This window comes from Arachis ipaensis, chromosome B06 (genome assembly GCF_000816755.2).
Source record: "Arachis ipaensis cultivar K30076 chromosome B06, Araip1.1, whole genome shotgun sequence".
Lineage (NCBI taxonomy): Eukaryota > Viridiplantae > Streptophyta > Magnoliopsida > Fabales > Fabaceae > Arachis > Arachis ipaensis.
The window spans coordinates 9,383,151-9,392,443 of NC_029790.2; positions in this window are offsets into that span (position 1 = coordinate 9,383,151).

Genomic DNA, 9,293 nt, shown 5'->3' on the forward strand with positions numbered 1-9,293 from the left:
CAAGACGGATTAGTCCTTGTCCCGTCAGTCTGAGATGTTAATATATATCTGTTAGAACTGTTTGGCTGCTGTTTTGTTCCAGATTCACAGTGAATGAAATTAGGGTATTTATCAAACATTAATAGCCCCAAAAAAATAAACAAACCGAAATTAATACACTGGATAAAGCGAAAAAGTTTATATATCAATATAGCAGAGAGCTAAATTTTAAAAAAATATTGCTATCAATATTTAGTTTCAGAAATACCTGAATTCTTTGACATAATAGAATAAATTGACTATTCAATAAACAAAAAAGTGACTATTCAATAAAGAATTTTAGAGAGCTAATATCAAACACAAAAAGTGACTATTCAATAAAGACTAACACAAAAAAGTGACTATTCAGAAATGGAGATATCTTGAATTTTCACCTCCCCTCTCTGCTATATACGATTAGTTGATTCTTAATCTCGTCTTCCTTTCGAGTCGTGTTCCTTATTTTGATAGAAAAACCAGAAAGTTTGAAACAATTTTTGTAGAACTTTTTAGCTTCTCCTAGTGTCGTGAAAGTCATCCCGACCTTTGGGATAAATTGTTCATCCACTCTGCATAATGAACCGAACACGTTATTAAGGTGAAACAACTGTATAATACTAAATGAACGGAACATTATCCATTATATAAAATCAAATTCAAAACAGCTTTCTGCATAATGAACTGAACACGTTATTAAGGTGAATCAACCGTATAATACTAAATGAATGGAACATTATTGATAAACCACTATTTTACGGTTTATTTTGTATTGAATTGAGTGGATTTTATCCATTATTCTCACACTTATTCATATAATTCGCATGCTTTACATTTTCCTTCCTAATTTTATACTATGATTGAAAACATACTTCTTTGGCCTTAAATTCGGTAATTTTAATCTTCTCTTATTACCATTCGATGTCGTGATATGTGTGTTAAGTGATTTCAGGTTTTCCAGGGTAGGAATGGCTTAGAGGATGAAAAAGAAGCATGCAAAAGTGAAAGGAACAGATGAAGTTGAAATTTTTAGAATCTGGTAGTGACGCGCACGCATGGGCGACGCGTACGCGTGACCAGTGCATCAGACATATGACGCGGATGCGTGAATGATGCGTACGCGTGACGAGCGTCACGTGCTATAATTTACAGAAAACGCTGGGAGCGATTTCTGGGCTGCTTTGGACCAAGTTTCAGGCCCGAAAATACTGATTAGAGGCTGCAGAGTGGAGCTGGATGGGGGGAATCAATCATACACTTTTCATTCACAATTATTAGGTTTAGATGTAGTTTTCTAGATAGAGAGGTTCTCTCCTCTCTCTAGGTCTTAGGGTTTTTAGGTTTAGCTTTTCTCAAATTTAGATTTCTACCTTGCTTTTATTTAGCTTTCTTCTACTTTTATTTGTTCTAGTACTTTGGTTTGTCTACTTCTATCATTGATTCCTTTATGTTACTAATTTAGTTTATGAACTCTTCTATTTCCTTTAATCCATGTTAATGCAATTTATGTTTTTATGTTTATGATTGGTTCCTTTACTTTGTTGTTATTGTTTCCTCTTGCAATTGTTAGTCTTAAATTTTGCTATGTCTTGTTAGTTTTCATATTTTTATTTTATGCCTTCCAAGTGTTTGATAAAATATTTGGTTGGATTTTACGTTATATTTTTATGTTCTTAACTTGGATTGATCAATTAGAGATTCTTGAGTTATCAAAATTCTTTTGTTGATCGATGATTGAGATTTACTGGTTGGCTTAGACTTCACTTAATCTAGTCTTTGATTAGGACTTGTGAACTTAAGTTGATTTTGTTCACTTGACTTTTCTTCATTGTTAGAGGTTAACTAAGTGAAAGCAAAAGGCAATTACCATCACAATTGATGATGATAATGAGGATAGGAATTCCAATTCTCAATCCTTGCTAGGACTTTTCTTAGTTGTTATTTTATTTCCTTGTTATTTACATTCCTTGTTCAACATTTAAAAAACCCAAAAATACTTTTCCATAACTAATAGTAACATACTTTCCTGCAATTCCTTGAGAGACGACCCAAGGTTTAAATACTTCGGTTAATTTTATTGGGTTTGCTTAAGTGACAAACAATCTAAACATTGACCGAGGATAATTTATTGGTTTAGAACTATACTTGCAACGCAATATTTTTGTGAAAATTTTTACTGATAATTTTTCTCCGTCAATTATCCATTATATAAAATCAAATTCAAAATACCTGTGTTTACAATTTAGAAATTATCAATTCAATTCGATTTAATAATTTTCAAAAAGTAATCCAAACCTCGTCCGCTTGATTCGTTTCAGAAGAATAATCCAAAACACTCTCATTTAACTGATTTGAAGTTGAATAATTTATTATTTTGATAGAATATTGAAATCTGAAAACAAAGAAGATAAATCTACAAAATCGAAGAAGAAAACGAAGAAGAATAGGAAGAAGAAGGACGAGCAGCAAAGGAGAACAACAAACAGATGAGAAGAAAAAAGAAGAAGAACGACGAGCAGCAGAGATTGCAGATCCGAAAATTATAATGCAAATCATTAACGTTGAAAAAGAGAAGAAGAAAAAGAATATTTACGTTGAAGAAAAGGTTTACGTAAATCTATTATGTTGATAGGAGGGAGAGGGAGCGCGTGTATATTTCACGTAACTTGAGAGAGGGGAAGGTGCGTTAACAAAAAAGTACTTAGATGACTTGGTTAAGTTTTTTATATGGATGTGGAACATTATTGTATTCGTTATTGTACTCCATCCTTTTATTTCTTTTTTTTTCTATTTATTTAAGTTTTTATAATTTTTTATTATAAATTTTATTATTTTTATCTTGTATAAGTTAATTTATCATAATTCTTCACATATAGAGTGTTTTTAATCATTTATTAGTGTTAATATTTTTCAAAAGCAATTCATATATACTTTGAGAAATAAATTATATTTGTTTGTTGATATTTGGTTTAATTATTCTGTTGGTTTTTATAGTTTTACGAAATTTTTAATTAGGTTCTATACTTTTTTTCCTTTTAATTAGGTCCTTGCACCAAATTTTTTTTCAATTAAGTCCCTCTTAGCAGTAATTGGCTTAATTTTATAGGGATCCAACTAAAAAAAAATTGGTGCAGGGATCTAAATAAAAAGAAAAAAAAGTGTAGGGACTCAATTAAAAAAATTTTGGTGCAAGGACTCAATTAAAAGGAAAAAAAAGTATAGAGACCTAATTAAAAATTTTGCAAAACTATAGGAACCAACAGAATAATTAAACCTTAATATTTTTTATTAAAAATTCACTTCTCAATATAATTAGAAATCGACTCGTATATATTGATATTTATAGTTAGGAAAGTTCTTTCAATTAATGCAGTTGCTACGAACAAATTAAAGCTAATTTCAAAAGAAGATAAATAATATTTTTTTGAGTCGATTTCTAAGAAAGAACACCAATTTGATTTAAATTTGAGAATTGATTATTTTGACAAATATCTAATATGAAGTTTTTAAATTGACTTTTAAGTACCGAAAATTGAATAAAAAATTATTGTGGGGTCAAATTTAATCATTTAATCGGAACAAATAAATATTATTATCATGTGCTACTAAAAAAAATTCCAAATTATAGTGAGGCTCCCATAGGTGTATGCTTAGAACCGTCTCTGTATTTATGCATATAACATCCAAGTCTTTTTGTTAATCAAGTTTAATTAAATTGGCCTAATATAACAAAAACTAGTCATAATTAATATTATTCTAAATCTTACTGTTTAACTTAATTGGATTTGATTCATAAAAAAAATTTGAATATATAATATTACTCTAAATATAAATTGTACATATCTTATTTTCTCTGAGTAAAATTTTTATTATCTATTTTAAAATAAAAAAATTATAAATTATTTTGAATCAATATATCTACCATCATTATAAATTACTTAATTATGCATTGAATTCTGATTCATAAAATACTATCAACTATATCTTCTCATATATATTAAAATCCATTGCATTGTCAATAATTTGATTAAAAAGCTGAGCAACACAAATAATTTGATTAAAAAGCTCAACATGCTATTATGATTATAATTTAATCTCTTAATTTTTCTATCAATATTCCTAGTTAACAAATCTGGAAAAACTACTAAATAGTAATACAAGTTGAAAATCAAACTATATTGGATAGCACCAATAATTCTAATGTCTCAACTAAATTCCTAAATTTGACCTTAAAAACACAACACAACAATTAAACCTAAAGAGTGAATATCCAATTCGGTTCCTGACAATTACTTCGAAGGAATTATGAGATTTTTAATAAAAAAAATTTCTTTTCGATTTTTGATTTTTATTTTTAAATTTTATGGGATTGATTAGTTCTTGTCTCAAAAAAAATATTCATTTTTTTATACAAAAATTAATTAGTCTCATAAAAATAAAGATCAAAAACAAAAAAAAATACTTTTTTTTATTAAAAATCTCGTTATTTTTTGAGATAATTGTTAGAAACCGTTTAGAATTTTTTTCAAGCCTACAAATTTGAGTAAGCAATTTCATGATAGTAAAAAACTCAGCATCGCTATGAAAGAGTAACCTTAGGACTGAGAGCAATGTACGGGAGCCTCATAATAATAAGTCTATAAATAAAGGCTAAAATCAAATTAGGAAACGCAAATAAAAAACATATCATCTAAGTAAAGCACAAACTTTATTATTGGAACTTGTTGATTTCCTTGACTTCAGAATTTAAATTCTAGATTTTATTTCAATAAATAACAACTTTTTTAACTCTGACTAATAAAAATATAATCAAAATTTTAGGATAAGAAGAACTAAAATAAATCAACTTAATATATTGAGAAGTCATTAATTTAAGAAACTCGCATTCGATGAAAAGAGGAGAGTAAAACGTGCTGAGAAAAGGATAGTGAATGACACTGCACGGAGAAGAGAAGAAATTGAGGAGAGAGGAGAGTGAACAACATTGAGAAAAGGAGAGCATTATAAGAAAAAAGTTAAATACCGTCAAATTTATTGTCGGATTTAGTGTCGTAAAGTAGCGGCGAATTTACCGACGGTAATGACGTCGAATTCGTAAGATTAAGTAATTATCAGCGGATTTTGATTTCCGACGGTAAATCTATTGGTAATATTTGGAGGGAAAAAATTAAATTGGCGCGTCCTGTACCATCGGAAAAATTCGACGGTAAATCCAATTAGTGAAACGCTGCGTTTTGGTGACTCGCAAACTGCAATAGTTTACCGTCAAAAAAATCCGACGGTAATAAGGCATAAATTTAAATCGCGAACCCTCTTTTCCTTATTCGAGATTCTCTCTCTCTCCGATCCCCAACGCTACCCTCTCTTTCATTGTCAATCCACCCACCGCCCCTCCCTTCTTCTTCTTCTCCCTCTTCTCTCCTTGTCACTTCACCATTCACCTTCTCCGTTTTTGGAACCACCACACCACACCACAGTCCCACCACTGTCGTTGCTTAGCTTCACCTCTCTCCCTTCTCACATCTCTGCTCGACTTTGCTTCCTGCTTGTGTGTCACCGCGTTTCCCTCCGCCTCTCTTCCGTCTCTGTGGGTGGTTGTTGTTGCTGATCGTCTCTCGTCGTCTGTGCCTCCGTGATTTTGCTACCTGCATGCTGCCATGTATCGTCCACCTTCTAGAATCATCTCTGCCTCTGCAACAACAATTAACCATTTTAATTTTTTTCAGTTATTCTAATATTTTATATGCTATATTAATTATAAGTAATTGATTCATTGATGTTATTGCTATTAATTTTATTGTTGATTGGTTTATGATGCTATTAGAATATGGCAGTGGTTGAAATATTAAATTGGTTTATGAATTTGTTTATAAATATGAATATGCAGTGGTTTTGCTGATTATGAATATGATGAGGTTTTGTTGATTGTTGAATTGGTTTATATAAATTCATAATGTAAAGAAAAAATTGACATTATTCCAATTATCCAATGAAATTTTTCTTATTTTAAAAACGTGATATTTTAGGAAGAAATATTATTTTGAGTATATGTGTTATGTATATTATTATATGTGTTATGTACATTATTGAGCTTTTTGTTGATTGTTTTCTTATTTTTAACTCGCAAATGTTTTGAAATCATCTTTGGCGTGCTAATTGAGTTGAGTTTGAACTTTGAAAAGTGTTTTGATTATTGAACTAAATTGCTAAATATTGTTGTTAGAGTTGTTTGAAATTGTCTAAATTATGGTGATTCACTGCGTTACGGTTGGTTTTGCTCTTTTTTGCAGACATGACGATGGGTAGAAGTCTGGCGGATCAGGCTACTAGTCGTGGTCGTAATCTTGGTCGGGATAGAGGGAGAGTTTCTTCCGGTACCCCCGAAAATTCTGAATCCTCTCCCTCTACTCTGACAACCCCGGTGACATCACAGGTTATGGGTTTAGCGGACCAACCGTTCATCATGGTATCTAACCCCAACTACGTCCCTCCGTCTACGGCGACGCCGCCGTCTCCAGCGACGGAAGCCACGACCCCGGAGTTCTCTCACAAAAGTGAGGCAGCTGATGCCCCTCTACCACCTTCCATCGTACGGTTGACGATTTAGCTTGATGGCGGCACGGGGTAGGTATCACTTTAAGTCTTCTATATTTTCTAATGATTGAATTGTTGAAAGTGTCTGATTATTTATTCTAGTTTAATGGATTTAGGGCTATAGGTTTGAATGGCTGAAAGTATTTCTATATTTCCTGATTATTGAATTGCTAAAAGTGTCTAATTATTGATTCTAGTTTAGTGGACTTAGGGCTGTAGTAATTCTATATTTCCTGATTATTGAATTGCTGAAAGTGTCTGAATATTGATTCTAGTTTAGTAGATTTAGGACTGTAGGTTTGAATGACTGAAAGTGTTTCATGTTTCTTGATTATTGAATTGTTGAAAGTGTCTGATTGTTGATTCTTGTTTAGTGGATTTAGGGCTATAGGTTTATTGAATTGCAGTGTCTGATTATTGATTCTAGTTTAGTGGATTTAGGGCTGTAGGTTTGAATGGCTGAAAGTGTTTCTATATTTCCTGATCATTGAATTGCTGAAAGTGTCTGATTATTGATTCTAGTTTAGTGGATTTAAGGCTGTAGGTTTAAATGGCTGAAAGTATTTCATGTTCCTGATTATTGAATTACTGAAAGTGTATGTTGTTCATTGATTGTGGCGCATTCTAGTTATAAATGAAACTCTGCTGAAATTTCTATAACGTATATACTCAGGAGATAAACAACGTCATCAAACTGATGTACGACCACCTCTGGCCCAACTACAAAAAAAATTCCCTATGAGACCAAATAGCGGTGATTTCAGAAATGGGCGGTAATTAATTTTTTTTAGTTTCAATTTTTTTTTTGCTAGTTTATATCTTATATTTTGATTAACTAATTCTAAAGCTTCTTTGTGAAGCTATACTTTATATGGGACGCGTCTCACAATGCCCTCATTAGAAAAATATACAACTATCGAATGGGTCGACGGCTGCAGCAGATGCTAAAGGATGTTCGTGAGGGGCGGGACCACCTAACGACCTGGCTCCGACTGGAAATAAATAAGGTTCTATTAGTTCATTGGGAGACCGATGAGGGGTTTAGGCATCGAAGTCTCACCAACAGAGCTAACAGGATATCGGCCAGGTCGTCCAAGTATACATACTGTTCAGCGACCTTTGTGAAGACTAAGGTCATACTGGTATGTAGTGTCTTTAATTTCTATATTAACTTAGTTATATTCTTTCACATATCAGTACTAGGCTTTCTAATTATATTTTTTCAATGCAACATGTGTAATTGAAGTCGTTGGATCCCGAGGCGACATTGGTGGATACGTTCAAATACGCCCACACGTTGAAGGAGAACAAAGTGAGATTTGCTGATCAGCGGTCTCAGGATCATTATGTGAGTAAACATACATATGATATTCTGATATAAAATTAGAGATTAACTGTATAGCTGTCGTACTAATCACAATAACATGTGTTACACAGGAGTCCTACACGCAGAGACTAGAGGCCGCGACTCAGCAATCTCAACAAAGTGGGGAGGACGCTACTGATGGATCTGCTACTTTAGTCGTCGATTTCGATGCGGTTTGTCATGTGACCGCCTCAGCGCTATACAAGAACTACGTATACGAGCTGGGGTCATTCTTCGCCAGCAGCCTCCGCACCTCCATGTTGAGGCTATCGTCTGTCTCTGCCACCAGTCGAGCCGTCGAGCCCAAGGAAGGCATGGATTTGAGGCTGCAGGTGCAGGAGCTCACCCGCAACCTTCACCAGCAGACTCAAGAGCTGAATGATCGAAAGAGGTATAAGGAGATCCTCACACGCGTGACGGATATGGATGACCTCAGACTGGAGTGGAGGGAGCAGCTGAAGCGGCTTCAGCGGATGGAGGATCATATGGAGGTGTACTAAGTTCATATGCGCGCCGCTGGCATCATCTCTGCTGGTGGCACACAGATATCAGTATATCACCGCCTTCTACACCACCTCATTAGGGCCACAAGAACGACGACGATGAAGACTACCTGAATCTTTAGTTATTAGTGTTTCGTTTTATTGTTTTATTATATTTATTTGATTTACTTGATTTTTAATTTATTTGAACATTTTATTATTTATTTTAAATAATAAATTTTTTTATTTATAAATTGACCATTAATTATGTGAAAAATAAATTTAAATAAAAAATTAAACTTAACCATTTATTTCACAATTTTTCTTTTAAAAAAATTGGCATTACTGTCGGATTTATCGAGAGAATAATCCAACGGTAATAGTGTAAGAAACAACATATTGTGGCGCCAATATTATCGTCGAAAAAATCTGCTAGTAACTAAATGTTTTTTCGAACAGATAATCTGTCATAGAATCCGATAGTAATTACGGTCGGATGAAAAAATTTTGATAATAAATATTTATCGGTGAGATTTATACCGTTTAATTTTTTTCCAACAATAATTTATTTACCATCGGAATTTGTTCATTTTTTCGACAAAAAATCCGACAGCAGCACTTTTCTTGTAGTAGAGTGAGCGGTACTGTGCAAAGAAGAGAAGAAATTGAGAAGTAGTGATACAATTGAAACTGAGTTGTTTTATTTTCGTGCATGAAGTATTGTTCGCTGGTGTACAATGTATATATATACCGTATTTTACCATATAAAAATACAGCAATTGATGTGAAATGACTGATTTTGATATATAAATAATATTTTTAATTATGATATTTTG